Source organism: Melanotaenia boesemani, chromosome 1 (genome assembly GCF_017639745.1).
Source record: "Melanotaenia boesemani isolate fMelBoe1 chromosome 1, fMelBoe1.pri, whole genome shotgun sequence".
Taxonomy (NCBI): Eukaryota; Metazoa; Chordata; class Actinopteri; order Atheriniformes; family Melanotaeniidae; genus Melanotaenia; species Melanotaenia boesemani.
The window spans coordinates 4,238,944-4,262,716 of record NC_055682.1 but is presented as its reverse complement, the minus strand read 5'-3'; the positions used below and the strand labels follow the sequence as shown (position 1 = coordinate 4,262,716).

Sequence of the window (23,773 nt, the reverse complement as noted above, 5' to 3'; positions counted from 1 at the left end):
AAAAGGTTTTGGCTGTTTATTCTATTTATTATTTTGTTTTGTTTTTTTTTTGGGGGGGGGGGGGGGGGTTCTACAAAATTTAAAACCAAAAGATTTTTGATCTTATAAACTTAATTGAACCTAAAGTGATCTGTCCTGCATCAGTCCCTCCCACAGTTGCTGCTGTAACACTGACACAAAACACAATTTTCTGCTAGTCTGTTGAATGGTAAAGCAAAGATGAGCATTGTGGAGGATGAGGATGAAGATTTTATCTTGAGTGCCGACCCTTACCCTCCACCCCATTACAATTGTGCCTAGTTATGATATGTTACACATGTTAGTGTTATTTGTTTTGTTTTGTTTTATTTGCAACAATTGTTGCCGGGTAAAAAAACCTAAAAAACAATAATAATAATAGTGAATACATGTGGATTCTAAGGAATGAAATGCATGTATTAATTTGACAAGGAACAATTTGGGATTAAGTGGGTTTAAAAAGAAATGAAAAGAAAGTTTTTAACTAAGGATTAACAAGCAACAAAACCCTAAAACCCTAACAAACAGACCCAACCAGAAACCCCGGGGCTACACAAAAGCAAGCAGGCAGGCAAGTAGGTGCTTTTATTATTAATTCGGGGTTGCAGCAGCAAGTACTGAGGCAAACAATGATTCAAATTAACAAAGCAGCAAACAAAACATACAGATCATTATAACCCAATAATAAACAACACATACAAATCAACTGAGTAAAAGAGAATAAGTATGAAAAATAAGATACAGAAGAACTTACATTTTAAATATGAATGTGCAAAAACAAATGAATGTCATGTGAAACATGGTGTAATGGCAAGAGTGGTCCAGATGTGCAGTTCTTCAATCCTTATATAAGCCACTCCCAGGCATTCATTGGCTGGAAGAGGTCACTAGTTAGCAGGAGCAGGAGCAGCTATCAACACAAGATTTAACCAGATTTCTACGTGGAAAGGTTGTAGCAGCTGCTTCTTTCTTTCTAGTTTAGTTTTGATTACAGTGTTGTTGTTTTCTATCTTTTATATTGTTATCCCAATTTCTTCCCTGATTCCCCTGTCAGCTCCAGCATTTATAATAAAATTAAGCAGAGAACAAACAATAAAGCAAATACTTAAGATTCAGGGGAGCTTTAAGTCAACAAAACATGTTTCCCTTCATACCCACAAAGCTCCTCCTTCACCAAGTAAATTTGTTCATCAACTAGACCATCATTCTGATTGCAATGATGTTTGGCAGGACCAGGTTAAATCAATAGATAAATCATTTTCAATTTTATTTCTCTACCAGTGGACATGAACATTTTCTTTTCAGTCATTAATGTAAAACTTGTTTCCATCTCCTACTGCATTTATTCTGCAGCTCTTCCAGCTGCAGAGGGAAAACCAAGACATAAAGCAGCTCCCTGCATCAGAAAGTGATGCTAAACAAAGTGATGCCTGTGCAATGAAAGGGCTCTTACTTTGGTATAAGGTGGGAATGAAAATGTGCCACTTTTCAGTATGTTTTCTCCTTAATATGCTTTTTATCACAACATCAAAGGATGAATTAAATCAGCGTAGAAATCTGAAAGTTCTATGATTCCTCTTACTCCTCGGTCCATTTCCCAGACTCCTTCTTCTTTGAAACAGACTTGTGTGGTATGTCCTTATCCTCTCAATATGTCATTACACCACTTAGCCAGACGAGCATCTATTATTCACAAAGAGGTGGTCACAATTAAGACCCCTGCCAATCACAGAGCACCGAGGGGCCCAAGCATCACCCTGAATCTGCTAGCAGACCGCGGAGAGGCCATCTGAGGAGAGCATCCATGAGGACAGAAGACATTAACTCATCTGGTGGTTCTTGTTAATGGATATTATGTCTGGGGGTATGAAGCATATGGAAACAGAGTAAAACAGCAGCAGGAAGAATGTCCTGTAGCCTCCCAGAGGATGTCCAGACACGCTAAGGACACAGAATGTACCGATTTTAGCCACATGTAAACACCCAGCTGGGAATATAAAAACATTTGAACATGCTTTAGACGTTTAGAGACCATGAAAATGGTCGCAGTCACTGGCAAGACTCCTAAATATGCCTAAAATTATTCATGTGCATTTAAATTTTAACTTGTGAAGAATTCTGGTTTCTGGATTTTAAGGAAAGGAAACGTGTTCTTGATTGTTCTGGAAAGGAGAAAATTAATGGTGTGGGGGATATTTTATTGTCCTACTTTGGGCCCCTTAGTACCAACGTGGCCTGGTTTAACCAGCACAGCCTACCTGAGTATTGTTGCTGACCATGTTCATCCCTTATGACCACAGTGGAGCATCTTCTGGTGCTACTTCCAGCAGGATAATGTAACAAAGCTCAGATCATCTCCACCTGCTTTCTAGAACATGACGATGAGTTCACTGGACTCCAACGGCCTCCACAGCCACCAGATCTCAGTCCAGTAGAGCAGCTTTGGGATGTGGTGGAACGGGAGATTCTCATCATGGATGCAGCCGACAAACCTGCAGCAACTGTGTGATGCTGTCATGTCAATATGGAGAAAACCTCTGAGGAAGGTTTCCACCACCTGCTTCATCTATCACACCAGGGTTAAGGCAGTTCTGGAGGAAAATGTGGCGTTCATTGGACCATTAACTTAAAAATGTAGGGATTCTATGGTGCCGTACACAGACGGTCCTGGGTTCATCCCCTGTGGAATCATAATATGAATATGTGACAAAATGAACTTAGGTTTTGCACCAACAGTCAAAATTAGTCTAAGTTCAAATTTTCTTAATATATTGAGGATACAGTGTGTGTAATCTCTCTGGAACACAACACCTCCACTTTGCCACAGTGAGTCATATTTTTCCCTTCGTGGGTACATTTCACCATCTACTTGCAGCATGCTATTAATTTTTACACATAATAATGTCACAATATTTGTGACATTATTAGAGCAATATTTTGTACCAGTATGGTTCCTTAATAAGACCTAAGTTGCCTCTTTGGTCATCAGACCTAAATCCAAACATTTGCCGTCTTCTTGGAATCATCCTTTGGAGTCAATTTAAAATAGAAGATAGACAGAATGAAAGTGCATCTGATAAAGCTGCAGAAACTGTGTAATAATTTATGATGAATCATCAGAGGATAATTTCCAAGAGCTTGTAGTAACCGAGGACCAAAGCACAGGGAAACCTGCTGCTATCATGTCAGTTTGGAGCGAAATCTCTGAGGGATGTTTCCAACAACTTGATGCCAAGAATGAGGGCAGTTCTGGGAGAAAATGTAGGTCCAAGCCCCCTTTTTAGTAACAGAAATCAAAACTACTTTGTTGAAGTGAAACAAGCATCATGGTTAGGAGCTAGCTCTAAATACAGTCCACAGTTACCATCACAAATACTTCAACCTAAATCTATTTGCAGTGTTTTAAATATAGTTTACTTTAGTCTCCAGCTCTTCCGCTGCCTGGAGATGGGAAAATCTGCTCAGCCAACCCCTCAAGGAGCACTGAGTGAGACTTAGCAGCGAAGGATTTAATAGGAAAAAAAGAGGAAGGAAAAGCAAAAAGAAACTGAAGGGCAGCAGAGGGGAGGAAGAAAGTGCAGGAAAATCAGCTGACTGCAGGTGATTATTATAACCTGCAGTCAGTGGAACAAAAACACCACTTAATATTCAGGAATTAAGCCAAATAAGCTTGCTGTTATTAATGAATTCATCTGCTGTTTGCAGCAGACCACAAGCTGATTTTTTACTATTCAATACATGAAACGTTTTCTTTTACCTGGAAAACTAATCCCTCTATAGTGTCTGAGCTAAGAAAGCTTAAACCATTTTGAAAAAAAAATCAAATTGTGGTTTATATGACAAATATTGTGATTTGATCTCTTAAATTCCAGCTTCCGTTCAGAAACACATTTCTAATGTGAGATGGAAGATTACCACATGAGATGAGATCAATATATGAACTGCTCTGTGTTCTAACAAGGATGTAAAGTTGAGAAATAAACTGCAAGATGCAACCTGTGGCCCAAACACTGAAGCCTGAAAGTTACATTTCTTCTATTCTTTGTAGGTTTTATTAACGTCAACACGTTATCTAAGATCTGAAAGTTGAGAATATTTAGAGCGACTCCACTGAAACCGTTTTTATTCTGTCCTCTGTGGTTTTTGTCACACCGTTTCATTTATAGAAAATTAGTCCGTGATGAGGTTTGAAAATGTGACTTCACAGCTGAGTGTAGCTGTCGCATGAGGTTTACATGACAGAAATTGCGATAGATGTGAGTAAATTTGTAAAACCATGGACACTACAGGTTTGAAACCTGGTGCCGTGTAACATGAAAATAAATCGTACTCCTTTGAGCTTTGCTGATTGCATTGTTTTAAATTTCAGTTTAAGAACAATTAATTGTTCAGTCCTATTTTTAGGCCTCATTTATACTATATATTTATTTATATATTCTGTCCATCTTCTGTGTGGTTTACGTGTGCATTTCAGTCCATTTTTAGAGAGCTTGCTGATGCTTCGCCCGACGTAGCAAACGGAGCACCACCACTGGAAAACACGGGTTGAGCAGGATAACTCACCTGAGGTAAGCAAAAGGAACAAAGAAGAAGAAGCCGCGATGTGTTTAATGGCTGCTCAGACTGCTGCCATCTACTGTTCTGGCTTTTTTAGCCCCTTTCAGAGGATGTACATGATCATGATCTTGTCAGAACTGAGCACTGCCCTCCAGTGAAGAGATCCCAACTCTGGTCTTCAAAGCCCACTGGCCTACAGACTTTCAATGTTTCCCTGCATCAACACACCTGATTGAAACTGATGGCTCAGTAGCAGACCTTTGCAGATATTTATTTAATTTGAATCAAGTGTGTTGCAGCAGGGACCCATCTAATACCTGCAGGATAGTGGGCCTTGAGGACCAGGGTTGGGGGTCACTAGTGGATGTGTTACCTAACAACCAAGGCAACATAAAGAACACATGGCGTATGGTTTGACAATGTTTAACAAGGACGGAGCTGTCTACATCCATAATGGTAGCGTAAACGTGACTTTAAAAACCGGCCTGATTTCTAATCAGCTGAGGAGATGGGATCGGCCCTTCACTGCTTCCAAGCTGTGGGACAACTGGCCTCTGCTCATCAGACAGGAATCTCTTCTCAAACCAAGATGTTCTCTTTGGCCTTTCACACTTTGTGAGATTTTATCAAAGTCTACTTTTATTTGTTGAAATATTTTTATTACTTTTATTTGCTCTTTTAAATAACTTTGGTCTGCACTGGTTATTTTTAAAGTGCTTTATAAATAAAGTTGGATTAGATTGGACCTCCAGGCTAAACTAAACACACAAATGATCTGACCCAAGGTACAGTCAAGTTTCTTCTAACTATTGTGCTGAAGCTCTTCAACCATTTTAAGACGAATGCCTAATATTTCCTCTCCTTTAATCACATACACACACTATTTGGAGCACCCTGGGAAAGGGCTTCACACTTTGCCTCTGATTTAGAAGAAATAACTGTTTTGTTTGACAGAAAAAAAAGTCCTACGACAAGGCCAGTGGGGATGTAGAGAGGTTTTCTGCATTCATTAAGCCATTGCTCTATTCGTTACTACACTAATTCATTTAATGAGTGCACATCACAAAGGCACAAACATAATTAAAGAATCATAAGTCATTTTAGTGAAACATCCCTCAATTTACTGTTTCAAAACTTTGGAGAAAAGCTTCATTATAAATCTAAGATTCACACTGTGTTCATTTAATTAGTTAAAAAGTGTTTGTTATGCAGGCGCACAAAGACATTAGTTATTAAAGCGGCTGCTTCCAACTGTTCTTACTGTGTAATGGTGTGAGACGTGTACTGAATAGATAAATGGAAAGACTGGGCATTGATCCACACAAAGATGCAGCAGAACCAATGTCCAACGGCAAAGATCAAGCAATCAAGCATCACAATCATAGCTAAACATGTAGAAAACGATCAGATCACTTTCAGGCCACGAAGAAAAAGCTGCAAGCGGCAAACATCCCTACTGGGTCTTCTCTGTTCAAACAGATCCATTTCAGTTTTCGGCTCCTCTGTTCTCCTAAACCAAGAAAACATTTTAGGAATTCATTACAGGATTAGCCTGGGACCATGAGTTAAAGGAATTGTCTGACATTTTCAGATAACTTATTTTTATTCACACAGCATTTTTATGAAGGCAAGGATCAATAACTGCTTTTGAGTCATTAAAAGGTTTCTGATGATCTCACAGATTTCATTTATTTCAATATGCAGCCGCTGGCTGATACAGCTGGATTATAAAGTTTAATTTGTTAAGTTAATGAAATAGTGTTGTTGTCCAGCTATGGAGGGAATTTAAGGGAAATTGTAAAATTTGCATTACAGAAAACTGTAGTCTTTTGCAGCAAATTAACTTAGCAGCATAATGTCGTGAGCAGCGATAATCACCACACTGCTGCACCACCCAATGTAACTAGCCTGCACCATGTAACCTAAATTTAATTTGTTTAATTTATTTATTTATTGAGGAATAGGGACCAGGCATATTAATATTCATTTTCATGTAAATATGCAAGATCATAGCCAAAGGCTAATTTCCATCTTTGGTCCCTAGGCTAGGAATACTGTCTAATGGCTTCACCACTGTTTATTAAAATTGTTAAGAACTTACATACTTACTTGTATATTGACATATGTGGAGACTTCCTGTTTTTTTACAGCTGGTTTTCACCATTGGATGAGCTGGACTACATAATGAAAATAAAAAAATAAATATTATTAAATATAGTTTCTATTGGTATCTAATGATTTCATAATTTATCTAAGTTTTTATTCTCTTTGAATGAGATATTTATATCAACTTGCCTTGGGTCCACCTACATGGAAGCTGTCATATTGTGCCACCATTTTTACTACGGTGTCTCTGAATGGACAAACAACTTGGTGTGTGAATCTGAGCTAAAGCGCCACTTGGGATAAGTGACATCTTAAAAGGATCATAGAAGAAGACAGTACGCCACTCACAGATGAAAACATCTTTATGTCTGGAAGAATTTTGGCCACTGATGGCCACTGTACATTCATAATGGCGCTATATCCATCTTTACCATGGTCGGATGCTTTATCAATATACATATCAAATAATGGGGCTATAAAACCCTTTAAATTCCAATTTGTTTACAAAACTCCAGTTTTTTGTGGATAAAATTTAAAAAAGTAAATCAATCCCCATAAAATGTCTTGCATGCTTTGAATATGAAAAAGTGGTGAAATCTGATGTACAAATAAAATAATTTAAAAAGAAAGCCAGTAGTCTAAAATTAAATCTGAACATAAAGGAATACATTTGTTTATTCATTCATTCATTTCCTGTACTGCTTAGTCCAATAAAGGGTCGCGGGGAAGCTGGAGCCTATCCCAGCAATTAACAGGTGAGAGGCAGGTACGTCCTGGACAGGTCGCCAGTCCATCGCAGGGCCAACACAGAGAGACAATCACTAACGCTCACTCTAATATCTAGAGAGATTTTAGAGTGACAAATTAACCTAACATGCATGCCTTTAGATGGTGGGAGAAAGCCGGAGTAACCAGAGAGAACCCACGCATACACGGGGGGAACATGCAAACTCCACACAGAAAGGCCAATGTTCGAACCTCCCCCAGCTGAGGCTCGAATATTTGTTTATGTTGAACATGAATGTGACATCAAAAATGGCATTTATAATGGGGTCATTTTTTGTCCTTAGGATGAAATGTGTAAGTTTTTATATCACTTAGTCATTTAAGGCTAATTCAAGGAACTCCCTCAAAATTCTAAATTTTTCTTAAAAAAAAACAAGCTATATTAAACTGACAGCCAAAATGGTATGAAAATAAAAATGGCACAAAATGTCCCTGAGATCTCTTAAGGGTTTTTTTTGTTTGTTTGTTTTGTTTTTTAATAAATAAATAAATAAAATCTTTTGTTTCCACTTAAAGACTAATTACGTTCTAACTACTAATTACTACTTGCTGATTGAGTTGAGAGAAGGTGAGTTTTCCATTCAGTTGCTGGAAGTGTACACTACTGTTCATAAGTTTTGGAACACTTTCCTATTAAATTTAATTGAAAATTGTCCCAAAACACATTACCCATAATGTATTTATAGCCACAGAATAACAATGTTTGCACACACGGACCTGCCAGTAATTTCTAAATCCCACTTGTAGCTTAATCTCAATGAATAAACCTAAAAGGATTGATGATCGATGATCCTCCTAGAGTAACTAGGATAGGTCAAATACAGAGGAGGAATTTCCCAGCTGAGATCACAGTAATAAATTGTTATTAATATTATTATTATTATTATTAATAATAATAATAATAATAATAATAATAATAATAATAATAATAATAATAATAATAATAAAATAGCATGCAGCTCTTTGCAGTAAATACTCGGATTACAGCCTTCCACTCTCTGCGACATCTGCCTATAAAATTCACTCTTTCCAGTCAGACGAGGAAACTTTCTGGAAGTTTCTCTCCCAGGTGGCTTACTGTGCAGACCTAACGGACTGAATGAAAATTGGCTGTGAAGCATTGCACCATCACCTCCGCCTGTCTCCAGATTTGAAGGGAAATCTCTGGATCGACACGGTTACAGTCAGTTCATCCGATCTGAAAAGATGCAGCGTTAACCTGAACTACATCCTTCCACTTGAGCTGAGCCTTGAAACCCAAGGAAAAGACAGAAGCCCCTGGAGAGTTCATGCATGTGTTGTATGCTTCCCTCTGCTTGTGTGGACTGTATGCTGGACTGATCCCAAACAAACATATTTATGTTTTTGTGCCGAGGAGCTGTGGGAGCCTTCCTCACTTCCGTTCTCTCCCTCTGTAATTGCCTAAATCTGCCAGAAGCTGTCTGCTGGTGCTGAGAGATAGGCTTTTATTGTTTCCTTATGTGAGATAAATCTATCTCCTCCTCCTCGCTTAGAACCACTTCGGAAGCTTTGATGTCTTCTTCATCATTGGTAATTAAGACAGAACGACTCAAGAGAAGACTCAGAAAGGCATCACACAATAAAATGTGTCTATTAAAAATGTATCATTTTAAAACAGCTATACAATAAAAAGCATGAACAGAACTGTGAACACGTTCAGTAGATATGCTCTGGATATCTTTACTGGGTTTCTTTTCTTTTGTTTGCTTATCTGGTAAATTAAATTAGTCATGGAGAATAAAATAACGGTACAGTTTTTGATTCATTATCATGACATTTTGCACTAACAAAACACACCTACAAATTTTGGTTTGTAGAAAACCATGATCTTTCATATTCAGAGAATATAAACTTGGCAGAGTTCTTAGATCCAAAGACCCTGGTCAGCTAGTCCAGACCAGAGTCCAGACTAAACATGGAGAAGCCGCATTTAGCTGTTAAGCTGCAAACAAGTGGAACAAACTGCCAGTGGAGATTAAACCTTCACCAAATGTAGACATTTTTAAATCCAGGTTAAAAACATTTATTTTCTCATGCGTCTATGCATGAAATCTGCATGGAAACCTTTGAACTTATCTTGCTTTTAATCATTTTAATGTAATTTATTATTTTATTGTGATTCTTGCTATGTGTTGCTGCCTTTTCAAACAAGATAAAACAAGATGCACTTTTGTTAGCTTTCAGGAAAGCCGTTGCTATGACACAAAGAAGACTAACTTTCCTGACCAGTTCCTGCATTTACTAAATAGGTGCTAACCACTTGTCTTGAACTTACCTTGATCATCTCATTATACCATACTATACCATTTTAGTTCTAAAGCACTTTAAAAACCACATAACAGCTGACCAAAGTGTTGTAAAATAAATAAAATAAAAGATTTTATAATCTCAAAAACTCAAAGCTCATAACCAGTTTCAGTTTGCTGTTCTGTCTAGAAAAGGCCATTTTCTCATGATAATGAGAATATGTAACTTATCACGTAAAAACTTGCTAGGATATCTCGAAGTGGCGAGCTGTGCTGGAATCACACACAGCTGCCCTGAGCTCAGTCAATTTGCAGCTTATAAAGGCAGGCAAGCGTCCTGAAGGGCCAGCCGCATGGAGCGACAGCAGCCGGCACCCAATCACAGCAGGGGAAGTAGGGGCTCCGGAAGTTGAAGCCATCCAATCCAACCACTGTCAGCACCAGCCGGTGACCCGTCGCAGGGAAGGAGGGAGGATCCCGATCCGGAGGTTGAGTGTTGAGTCAAGGAGGAGAAGCAGCTCCAGGCTGACATGCCTGGGGATGTAACAAACGCCAGTTCACAACAACGTAATTTCAGGGCACTTTACAGACAAATCAATTCGAGCCAATTTATTGTGATCCAAGCCAAGAGATGAAAAGGAAGAGCTCAGTGCATCATGGAAAATACCTCAGCAGTCTAAGCCTATGTCAGCATAACTAAGGGATGGCTAACCTCCCCTAACCATAAGATTATCAAAAAGGACGTTTTTAAGCCTGACCTTAAAGATAGAGAGGGTGTCTGCTTCCTGAACCCAAACTGGGAGCTGGTTCCATAAGAGAAGGGTCTGATAGCCAAAGGCTCTGCCTCCCATTCTACTCTCTCTGGAACTCTGGGAACCACAAGTAAACCTGCAGTCTGAGAGTAAAATGCTCTGTTGGGAATATATGGAACTATGAGATCTTTGATATAAATTGAGCCTGGTCATAGAGAGCTTTATTTTAGGTTTAACAGGGAGCCAATGAAGAGAATCTAAAACTGGAGAAATATGATCTCTCCTGCTAGTTCTCATCAGGACCCCTTGCTGCAGCATTTTGGATCAGCTGGAGACTTTTCAGGGTAAATTTGAGACAGCCCATTAATAAGGAATTGCAGTAGTCCAATCTGGAAGGAACAAAAGCATGGACTAGTTTTTCTGCATGGACTAGCCTCCCCTCTAATTTATGCCAAAGATGTTTTATTGGGGTTAGGTCAGGACTCTGCACGCTAATCAAGTTCTTCCACACTGAACTTGCTCATCTATGTAATCATGAAGGTTACCTGGAACTCTTAAATTCACTTATTTAGAAGGTGTCCCAGTACGTTTGGTAATATAGTGTACAATCCCTCCAGCAAGTACTGGTTCTCCCTCAGGACTTTCCCTCTAGCTGGGTGGGCTTGACAATCCTCCAGACTGAGGCAACCAGAACCAGATATCTGAGCTGACTGATTTCCTTTTCCAGCTCCCAACTCTAAGCTTATCACCCCATCATTTAGCCCCACCATCCTTTGAAGTCATATAACTTTAGCTGCGATCTTATTCTATCAGTCACTACACAAATCTTGTGGCAAAGGGTGTGGGCTGGAATGAAGATGGATCAGTAAATCAAAAGCTTCACAGTTTAGCTCAGCTACCTCTTCACAACAATAGACTGGTATAACGTACTCATTACTGCTGATGAAGCACCAATCCATCCCCTCATCAACAAGACCCTGAGGTACTTACACTCCTCCAGGAGGGAGCTCTCCACCATTTTTCTGGTTGAGATCCATGGCCTCATATTTAGAGGAGCTGATTTTCATCCTGGCCAGGTCGTATTCAGCTTTAAATTGATTTAGTGTTAGCCATAGAGGACAACATCCTCATACCAAGGAAGCAGAGGGGAAACTTTTATATGTTTAAAGACAAAGCTCATTAATATCCCCTCTGCCAGCTTCCATTTGAGCGTTTTTCTAACTGCTTTGACTAACTGAGGATGTTCTCTTCACAGATGCTTTTACACAAAACAATTATTGTTAACGCGTTGCAAGAAAAAAAACAAAAACCAAAACAGACAAGTCACAGAAGCTCATGCTGTGTGTGTGTGTCAAGAAAAGCATAGACACAACAAAAGTGTCTTTGGAGTGGGCAGATGTTGTCGCCGCCCCCCTGACTGGCTATCAGCTCTCATCCTGCTTTACCGAGCCTGACTTCTGCATATTGCAAACCACTGCTGTGCATCCCTGCACGACTTCAGATGCACTTTTGTAGTTTTGTATCTTTTAGCAATCAGCTGCTGCAGACAAAAAGGGCAGCAGCTGCGTTTCCCTTGTAATCCCCAAAAAACCCACACGAAATTTCTTTTCTGAGCCCCCATGCAGAGGAGCAGCTCTCTGTTAGTGTGTGTGCTGAAACAATGCATTTTAATAAGAAAGCCTCATATATTTGACAACTACATTTATCTTCACGTTACAGCTGCAGATCGAGAAAAATACAAAATAGAAAACATCAAATAAAGACGAAGTTGCTATGAAATATTTCTGGTCATGGCTGTCACCTGTGCAACTGTGTCATGGCCTGGCTGGGATTGGCTCTTTGTCGCCACACCTTCCTCATCTGTTGAGTTTTGTGTGATCATTTTAATTGTTAATAGTTGAAGTCTGGGCCAGCTAGATTTGGGGTATCCTTTCAGAGTAGTTTTTTTGTTGTTGCTGTTGTTGTTTGTTTGTTATGTTCCTGGTTAGTGGTTCTGCTTCCTGTTGTGTTTTGTTTGCAATCATTGCAGTATGTTTTGACTACTATTAAGGTATTATATATATATATATATATATATATATATATATTAAGAAAATGAACAGAGTTTTAACCATTTGACCACATGACACCAATTTTAGCTTCTTTCTTTAGAGTTGAGTTGAAGATACTGTTGTTTGTTTTTAAGTCTTTAAAGGGCTGGCCCTGTTGTTATCTCGTCGATCTTCTAACCCCACACTCTCCCTGTAGATCACTGAGGTCTGCTGACCAGACACTTCTTCTTGTCCCGAGGTCCAGGCTGTAACTAAGAGCACCACGGACAGAGCTTTTTCTGTTGTCACCCCCAAATTGTGGAACAGCCTCCCCCTTCACATTAAGATCTCACCAACTGTGGTAGACTTATTTTTACTCTCTTGTTTTTAGACCAAACTGAGCTTTGGCATTTTTTGCTGATTATTTGCTTCATGCTTGTGTTTTTATAGTATTTTATTTCTTTTATATTTGTTTTAATGTTAAGGCCCCCAAATTTTTATTTCTATTTTATCACTCCTAGTTGTACATTACTTCAACATATGGTGTTTTTAAACATGCTTATAAATACCGTTGACTTGACTTGACATTTATTGCCCATCCCAAGAAATAAAGGGGGAGAAAATTCAAAATTTTAGTCTGAAATCTTTATTCGGCCCAACAGGGTTTTGAGCAAAGTTATTTCCATCAAATGATGCAAAAGGTCTCAAACTGTATGTTTCCATTGTGATATATAAAAGGATTATTAGCTAAAATAATAATTTGATATCTCACAAAGTGTGCTGCAAACACAATTTCAAATTTCCTGAGCCTTCCATGACATCCCATCTTTTCCTTACCACCTCTTCTTGCACAGCAAAGCGAGGCACTGAGACGTCTGCAACGACATCATTACTTGAAAACCACTTTGAAAACTGGACATATTACAAAACTATGGCGTTACATCGCTGCCAAATACCTTGATGAGCGTACCAAATACCCTGGTGAGCGTATTTATCAATTCAGCAGCGCATTTCTTAATCGAGAGAGGGCATTGCACTGATCACTGGAGTTTTTAATTACTCGCGGGGCCGTGAACGCAGCACAGCGAGCGTAAAACACGCCCCGCCCACACTCACCAGTACGCTCTCGTCGGAAAACTCTGCTCGCTCTCTCTGTTCAGAGCATGGATGTATTATAGGAACTGGATACCGGACTGAAAATGGCGGCCCATTCATTTCTATGGAAGTTGCTCACCCAGCGCATACGCCGAAAAAGTTCTCAGGCTTCCGGGTTACTTCCGCATATTGGGCCCATAGAGCATGTGCAGTAGTGTCACCTCCCATCATGCTTCACGTCACTGTGAACGAGCAATGCGCAGCCCAGTGACCTGATCCAGCGACGCGCGGTCACGACATTAATCTGCAGTATGAGAGCTGTACAAACTCAGATGATGATTTTCTACGGCACACGATCGGACCTCGATGTAAAGTAATGATATAATATACGTGGAAAAAGTTGTGTAGTAATTGTTAAAATGATGGTTTGTTTTAATCTGATGAATTTCTATATGGGATTCGTAATAGCCCAATATAAGTCAGTCTATATTGTATATTTGTATAATCCCGTGTCAAATTTTCACGATGACTTACAATTCCTACCTTTATTCATGAATAATTTCAGGCACGTCTTTTGTAATAAATGTTAGAAGTCCTTGTTAATGCATTATTTCATTGTGCTACCCATGCATATTCTCTTTATTTTTCTGCATATTTCCTGGATGACACCAAGATTATCAATTGCGTCTCTTAAAATGTTCCTTTCTTGTGTTTTGCCGGATTCCACTTTGTTAAATGCTGCAGTTTTTTAATTGACAAAGAAAAAAAAACTTTGTTTAAACTGAGGACTATGTTAAGGAAAACTAGGCCACTTGGGTTATCACCATTCTATATTTATTATGTAGTTATGTAGTTAGCTAACTTGTTTGCTAAAGTAGCCGGCTACCTACCAGCTGTTATTTTTCTGCCGTCGTAACTACAACCTAGAGCTAATTAGGATTTAGGTCACAATACGTTTAAAAACAGGAACTATCATGCATGTAATATCAAACATTAAGAATACAAATGTATTAAGTTACTCGATATCAGAAAAAAGAAACTTAACTTTAACTTAACTTTTACGAACAGCTTTCCCATCATATTGACGTCAACAGCCGTCCTCCTCGCTCCCGACACAGCATGACCGCGCTTCGGCAGTGCATGTGCACAGCCGTGACGTCACCGGAGAAATAGAGACTTTTCTGTGGCTTTTATGGCCTTTTGAAAAATAATTGACGGATTAAATGTCCATGAATTAAAAATATTGAATAGAAAGATTAGTAATTAGCTGTGTTTAAAGCTGAAGACGTCCTGTCAACAGTTTTACAGCCGTGTCTTTTACCATTGTGGCCTATGGGAAAAATGCTTTTTGGGCCCCATGGGATTTTTTGTTGCAGTACCACGAGTGGCCACTGGGAAAAATCGGCGTGCCGTCCTTTTTCAGTCCGTTATCCAGTTCCTATAATACATCCATGGTTCAGAGGGCGTATTTGTCAGTCGGGGGCGGTAACCTTCTGATTAATCTGATTGGCCAGAATTTTCAGTTCCAATTCTGTGACAGCGCGGGACTTGGTTGTATTCATTTTTTTTTTTTTTTTTTTAATAGCTTGGTGCAACTTTATTGCCCCGAAGGTACGGAAACATTCACAAACACGACAGTTTAACCTGAAAGTAAGCGGAAAATTCTATTGGAGCACAAGGAAGATTCTAAATGACAGTTTAGAAAACAAATATAATACAGAGAGGTAAAAGCGATCGGATTACTGAGGGTTAAAACTAAATAAACATATTAATACTGCACATATGTTTGTCAAAGAATGCATTATTATGTTCACGTTAATTTAAGTGATGATCAAGTCATGTTTGACAACAGATTAAATAAGTGTAAACACAATAATTTCATACATTTCTGGAGGGAAATATTCATCTCAAACAACAAGCTAGCATTTATTAAAGATCAGACATGATGGTCCTCATTAGCCTCCATATTTCTTACTGATAACCACTTCTGTAAGGTTAAATGATTAGGTTGTTACGGCTTACTTTCATCTAATTATTAAAGCCGTGTGGTAGTATATAATGTCCCAGCAGTATGGACGGCTCTGCCTCAATATACTAAGAGTGGTGACACTCTCACTCCTGTATACAAAAAATGTTACTAGACATTCAATAGTTCCAAACACCAGATCAGACTGCGATCATCACCAATACATTCCTTTAGTTTCCAGAGGTAAATCAATGCAATATCAGTCTTATAAGTCACGAAAATGCCTGTACATTCTGTCGACTTCCTGCAATAACATATTTGCGTCTGTTAAATGTGATACAATTTTGTTTAAATATATTTTGCCTTTGTATGTTATAGCTATTGTGCTTTTACACCATGTCCTCACAGCCTTTTTGTTTTAGGTAATAAAAAGAAAGTGGTCACGGTCTTATATTATTTTTTTCAGTGTACTGATCAAGTGCATTGTTATTCATAGATTCATGGAATTTGATGTGTAATATGACTTTGGTTAGTGGAAACGAATCATCACCTTGTTCTCATATTGCTGGTTATGTTTGGCCCGGAGATGACATTTCGGGGTCCTGTGTTGTATTTTAAGGTGAACAGTTTTTTCATGTACTGGGGATTTTAATGTGTAGTAGCAGGGAAACCTCTGGAGTTTGTAATGCTTTTCATGAATTCTCTAATACATATAACAGAAAATCACAGAGCACATGACCTGTTAGGTAATTATCCAGAGCTTACTGGCTTTTCTCCATTAAATTTTATTTAAACTGTTTAAATATTTATGAAAACTGCTTTGTCCCTTTTGCTTTCCGTGTTCCACCAATAACTGAGTAATAATCACCTATATTTGATTCCTAATTAACTTATATTTCACAGATTCCCTGTGCATCTCTATTCACTATCACTCTTTTATCTTCCCTCTTTATTCTTGTATTACTCTTTCACACATACTTGTTGACTTATTTGGTAACAATCATTTATATTAGCTCATGTTACAGCTGCTCTACATTTACGTTCTGTAGCTAGTTTAGCCATTACTCATTACTAGTCATTTAAAAAAATATATCTTTATTCAGGAGCAGCAGACAGGGACACTGACGTCCCGCGCTGTCACCGAATTGGAACTGAAAATTCTGGCCAATCAGATTAATCAGAAGGTTACCGCCCCCGACTGACAAATACGCCACTGAACAGAGAGAGCGAGCAGAGTTTTCCGACGAGAGCGTACTGGTGAGTGTGGGCGGGGCGTGTTTTACGCTCGCTGTGCTGCGTTCATGGCCCCGCGAGTAATTAAAAACTCCAGCGATCAGTGCAATGCGCTCTCTCGATTAAGAAATGCGCTGCTGAATTGATAAATACGCTCATCAAGGTATTTGGCAGCGATGTAACGCCATACAAAACACAAGACATTAATTTTAATTAAGTCTGACGGTTTCTTTCTCTTATTTTCTTCGCTGCTTGTAGTGTTTGAGTTGTTCCCCTCGGGTTGCGACTCATGCTGCAGGACACAGAGCAGAAGGATGACCTTTGTTCCCAGGGCCATCCAACTCCTCAACTCTTCTCTTACTCCAAACCTCACTGCTATAGAACCCACCCATCCACCTGTTTAGGACCATCCACCCACACCCCCCTCCAGCCACACACACATCCATCTGTCATTGTTATGTCATTGTCATTGTTTCCTCACAGCAGCATCAGGCCAGATGCTTATCACTTTTAGTATTTTTAATAACTTCAGTTCGAGACAGAAATAAGAGAATCATGTTTTTATAGAATGGGGAGGGAAGGCTACTTGGTGTGTGTGTGCGTGTGTGTGTGTGTGTGCGTGTGTGTGTGTGTGTGTGTGCAGCTGTGTGAAATATTTTGGTGAGTGTTTCTATTGTTATGTATTCCTACTTTGTTTTGTTTTATATGCATAAATGTTTTTAATCATGTAAAGCACTTTGTGTTGCCTGTGGCATGAAAGGTGCTTTATAAATAAAGTTGATTTGATTTGATTTGATTTGATTTGATTTGATTTGATTTGATTTATGTATACTACATAACAATGACAGACCTGAACTGGCTCATGCAGACCTTTGGCATGCCAACTCACCCCACTCCACTGTCTGAAGAAAGAAAGAAAAGATGGAACAAGTTAGTGTTTTCAAGTACCCCCATTTGAGAAACACTGGCTTAGATTCATGCATGTTAACACTCGAATCATGCTAACAAAACATGCACACAGATGAAGCTTGTTTCTGAGCCCTGCTTCATGTCTGCATTTTATCCTGCACCTCACCACCACACTGCACTTGTCTCTTTTGCAAATGTTCATACAAATCAAAGTGAAAGAAAATCTAAAGGGATAAAAGGTGCCAGATTGATTTTTCAAAAGTTGTTAAAGGCATCAGACATTGATTTAGTTGTTTATTACAGCCCAGAAAACCTTTTATCTGAATGTCAAGCCAAAAACATTATCGACTGAGAATGACAAAGCAAATATTTTCCATTACTGATGTTAATGTTTCTTGTGTCAGATCAGCTTGTGTGGTCATATATTGATAAAACTCTGTCTTCTCTTTGTTGTCCTCCACTAATGGCACAGTGTTCTGAGTTTTCAAGTCATCAAGCCAAAGAATCTGAAGATGTAGAAGTTAACTAGACAAAAATAAAAACCCTTTGCTTTCAGTACTGAGAGATACACTGGTTTGTTTTTGGTTTTTGTTGCTTGGTTTGCTTGATTTGTCACAGAGGAACAAGGAACAAAAATCATAAAGATGTTGCGAACAATGTTCGAGAGGCACTCTGCAAAATTATCTGCCATTGTATTTAACTTGCACACGCCACACTTTACCTAGCGTTAATGCGTACGTTCCAAACGTGCGCTAAAAACACGTGGCAGCCATGATGCGTACGCAGATGCAGAGCTAACAGCAAGTTTGTTCCAGCTCTTAACATGACACGTAAGTTGACACAACCAGTAACATTTGTTGTTCTAGTTAATGCTAACAGCATTTATAAATAAACTATGTGAAATATCTGACAAAATAAAAAATTATCTTTTGCAAAAGTTTGAAACTATTTCTTTACCAACTTTTCAAGACATATTATATCCAGATTTGTGTTTTAAAATCTGTTATTTAGTTTCTATCAAAATAATCACAGTTTACATTGATGCACTGATGTCTTACTAATATGAAAAGAGAATAACTTTAAGGTCCCCAGATAAGATCCACTTACACTATCAGTCAAATGTTTAGACATGTTAACCTGTTGGATTAAATCGGAAAGTGTGTCCAAACTTTTGACTGGTTCTGTGTCAGTAAATGTAGACCATTGTCTATGTTTGTCAAGTCCAGATGTTTGTTATTGTCATTGTAAAATATAGAACAAAATTCAGAACATTCAAGAACCAGGTTCCATTTAAAAATCCCAAAAAAAATAAATAAGTAATACATTAATAAATAGCAATCCTTCCATACCACACATCTCACGTCACAACATATTCAACATACAGGGTTAAGAACTGTAGTGTAGAGTAGCCCCAAAAAGAAAAAGAAAAATATAGATCCTACTGTTCATGTCTGCAGACAGCAGATGATTAGGACTTGCCACCTCAGTAATGGCGGCACCACAAGATGGCACAACAAACAAAATGGCCCCCAGATTAGTCTGTAAGATTTTTTTTAAAAAGGAAAATTTGAAGCCTGGTCTTAAAGGTCGAGAAGTGTCTGCTTCCGTACGCCAAACTGGGAGCTAATCCACAGTAAGGGGCCTTATAACTGAAGGTTCTGCTTCCCATTCTACTTTTAGAACCTTTAGGAACCACTTTGTTGGCCGGTTGTTTCATAATCCATCAAGTTATAGGCTGATATTGATGTGGTTGATCTGTTTTTACCGCCCATGCAGGAGCTACTCCACAAAAGGCATCACATTATTCTTTGTTAGAGGAAAAAGAGGTGCTGAAGGGGTTGTGACGTTCATGGTAGTTATTATTTACTGATTATTACGTTAAGGACAAGGAGAAATGGTTGGAAAAGAAAAAGGCTTCATCACTCCAAATATAAAGACCAAGCATTCTTGCTGTGATTCATTTACATGCAGTACTTGAAATTTCTGATGACCTGCAATCAGCAACACACACACCCTAACACACACACGGAAAATGTTCCCTTCCATTCATAAGTCATGGTGTAATTTCGACCTCCTGGCTCGCTGCTCTTGATGAATGTTTCCACCCTGAGAGTAAACAAGATTCTTAAAGCGTGATGATATTATCCAGCAGGATGAAAGTGAAACCAATCGTTCATTTTTTCCTCTTCTGCTCCAATTCTGAGCCGCCCCACTGTGAAAGGAAACGTTACTGCAGCTAAAGAGATCGTTGGGGAGGAGTGGAGGGAAATTTAGAAAAGCAGAAGAAATATCAGCATTGTTGCAAAAACAGTCGTGTTCATTAGTAAACTAAACATGCTGTTGCACAACGATAAGTTTACAGAGAATGTAATTTATCTTTGTTCACTTAGAAATACAAAAAAACACGCAGCAAAGATAAATCTGCCTGATTACCACTTCATTTCTTTCCTAGTGGTTAGGCTGACTAATAAGCAGTGAACAAATGACATTATTCCAGCTGCGGTCTCGATGGTTGAGCTGATGCCGACCTATTAAAACCAAAGTATTCATTTCTTTTGTGGTGAAGATATTCAGTGCTGACACCGCGTCTCATTTCGTTGGGTGCAAATCGAAGCTTGAAATGGCTGAATAAGCAGAAACAACCCTCATCAATTTCTCTGATCCAGCTGTTGGCGAGGGCATTTAACCGGGACAACACAGGCAGTCCTCGGCATTGATCCATATTGATTATACTAATGTGTTTCTGTTATCTGTGTGGTTACAGAGCATTTTCCAAAGGCTCATTTTGGATTTTTTTTTTTTTTTTTTTATTGACTGTGGTAAAAAAAAACAGATAATTGAGTAATGAGGGGAGACCATTTCTCCCTGAGGTGAAATGAGATGTGAAACCACAAGATCCCATCCAATTCTCATAACGTAACATTTGCATTACTTACAGTAGGCCTATACACTGCAGTTAAACCTGAGAATCTCAGGGTGCATTCATGCTGGCCACAGGTAGGAATGTTTCCTGTGTGGTTCAGTGGAGCATTTAGGTGTTATCAATCTCTCACTGAACGTGCTCCTGTGGCTGATCAGCAGGTTGTGAAGTGGGTGGGAGGTAGGGCTGGGCGATATGGCCTAAAAATAAAATCTCCGATTTTTTATAACCAAATCCGATTTCCGATTTTAATCGATTTTTTTTCCTTTTCTTTTACAAAACATAAATAAACTTATTAAAACATTCATTTGTTTATATAGATGAATGCTAGCAAAAATAAAGCATATAATGTCATAGCTCTTCCACCATATAAACGCCTTCATTTCTCACATAGAAATATGCGACACAATACATCCGTGATCTCTTTCCATCTGGATCCTTATCATACAGGATCCACTGCAGGAATAATTCCCCTGATGAAGGTTGTCTCTTAACTAGGGTTTGCAGCATTTCTCACTGCAGTTATACGCACAGCTAAATCCCAGGCGTGAGTGAAGGGTCACTTTACTGAAAATCTGTCAGACAAACACCGTTCTGGTGTGGAGGGAAGGCTAAGTCTGCTGCTAACTAACTATGGAAAAAAATCCCGATTTTCAAAAAAATTAATCTCCAGAAATGAAAAATTCGATTTATCGATTTTATCGATTAATCGCCCAGCCCTAGTGGGAGGTATTGTTCAGTATTGTCTGGACAACATTCTCCTGTCCAACACCACTGTCAGAGAGTCCAGCTCCATCCCCACAATGTTACTGGCTTTGTGGATCAGTTTGTTCAGTTTTTTTGTGTCTGCAACCCTCAGCCTGCTGCCCCAACATGCAGCAGCATAGAGGATAGCACTGGCCACAACAGACTCATAAAACATCCTAAGCAGTGTTTGGCAGATGTTAAACCACCTTAGCCACCTCAAAAAATAGAGACAGCTCTGGTCCTTCTTGTGAAGTGCAGTAGTGTTCTTAACCCAGTCCAGTTTATTGTCAAAATGCACTCCAAGGTATCTGTAATCCTTCCCCACTTCCACATTGAAGCCCTGTATTGAAACAGGTGTCTCTGGTGTTTTGGATCTCCTAAAATCCACACTCCGTTCCTTAGTCTTTGACAGAATAAGCTGCAGATGATTCTGCTCACACCATGTGACAAAGAAGTCCATCATGGCCACCCCATCTCCTCCACTGATACATCCACCTACAGCAGAGTCATCAAAACATTTCTGAAGGTGGCAGGTCTCTGTGTAGTAGCTGAAGTCAGATGTGCAGAGGGTGAAATGAAAGGGGGAGAGGACAGTCCCTTGTGGTGCTCCAGTGTTGCTGACCGCGGTGTCCGACACACAGCGCTGCAGGCGCACATTCTGTGGTCTTCCAGACATGTAGTCCACAATCCAGGACACAAGGTAAAACTTTACAGCAAGTATTGTTTGAATTCAACAACATCTACTAACTCCTTTCTTAATGCTGGAATTTTCCAGAGAGAATGACTGCGGCATCTTTATGCTCATGGTACAACACATTACCGTCTGGTTAAAACTGCTGACTGTAAACTTGTTCATATTAAATAGTTTTTATTCTCAGTATGCCCTCCATCCCCACCCCCTCATTTTTTAAGTCGTGGCCCATTGGACAGAGTCCTTCAAAGCTCTCTTGCGAGGTAAAGTTCTACCAGTGTTCTAACTGAAGAAGAGGACGCTGGATGACATCACCAAGGTCTGTAATGTGTGTGTGCCCCAAATAAACTACGCTGAATAAATCTGATTTGATTGTTTTTGTGTTTTCCTCTAAGGACCAGGAGCAGCTGCAGACTCTGCAGGCTGTCTCACTTCATGTGGAGGAAACTGTGGAAGTGAGAAGCTTTTTTTTAGTTGTATGTATTTGTTGTTGCACCAATTTTGTTGTAAAAGACTAACTTTTTCCCCACTTTTCTACACAACCACAAGATGGTTCATGACTGCAGGAAAGCAGCACAGTGGCTTGGGGAAAACTAAATTTCTTTTTCCAGGCAGGTGGAGCTGCCTGATGTGTTGATGATGAGGAGGAGAAGGTAGGAGAGGCTGCAGAGCTCTTCAATAAACACTGGCAAGAATACAGCGACCATATTGATGAGCATGAGAGGGAAATTATTTTGGAGCCTTTCAAGTTTATTTTTGAGGATATTTGGATGTACTCAGCATGTAGATGTTTGTGGATGATGTGGAGGATCTCCAGGGTTACACTGGTGAAAATATAATGCATTATACTGAACAATAAAGGGCGTAATTTGATTAGATAACAGTAGAAACATGGTTTTTACTCGGATTAATGTTTACTTTCACTGACCTTTTGATTTTATTACATGCTGCACCTTCAACCAGGAAGCCCAGACTTCCCTTTCTTGAGATTGATCTCGAGATGTTCCCAGGTCAGCTGAAAAACATTGTCCCTATAGGGTATCCATGATCTTCCCTAGGACCTCCTTCTAGTTGGACATGCCCAGCTTATCACACCAGGACACATCATAACCAGATACCTGCATAAAAATATAACTATTTCAAAGCTTGAATGCCATCCAATTTTGCAGACAAAGTAAACTATATACGTACACATACTCACAAACCTTGCAACTGAGCAAGGCACATACATAGTTGGACAGAATATTGCACTTGGTGGTATTATTGCACATGTATTATTGTGAAATTTGAAGATGACTTACCGATTTCAGTTTGTGAGTGTTTATGGTTCTGATGGCCGTCGAGAAGAAGCTTATTGCCATCCTGCCTGTGTTGGCTTTGAATGACCTATATGTCCCAGCAGAGGGGAGAAGGTGGGAGGGATCTGACAGGATCATCTTCCAGCTGAGACAGCACGAGGTGGCAACCACGTCCATGGGGGGCAGGGGACAGCTGATGATTTTACTAGCTGTGCTGATCACTTTCTGCAGAACCTTCCTGTCTGCAGCTGAACTTTCTGCAAACCAAGCTGTGATGCAGTATGTAAGTACGCTTTCAATGGTCATTCTTAAGATCACCAGCAGCTTTTGTTTTGGTCCTCCCTGTTCAGATTAACTCACCGCTGAAAATAGCTTATGTGAACGTGTCACTTTTAAGA

The 23,773-nt window shown here is 39.3% G+C and overlaps 2 long non-coding RNA genes across 2 annotated transcripts in view; one reads left to right on the top strand and one right to left on the bottom strand.

The window, feature by feature from the left end:
- Window positions 1–23,773, bottom strand: part of LOC121637188 — an 84,419-nt gene that overhangs the window by 51,452 nt on the left and 9,194 nt on the right. The window lies entirely within an intron of this gene.
- LOC121637194 lies at window positions 386–14,668 on the top strand. The gene is made up of 3 exons (XR_006009811.1): window positions 386–399; window positions 738–742; window positions 14,469–14,668. It is a non-coding gene; the product is annotated as an uncharacterized LOC121637194 (long non-coding RNA).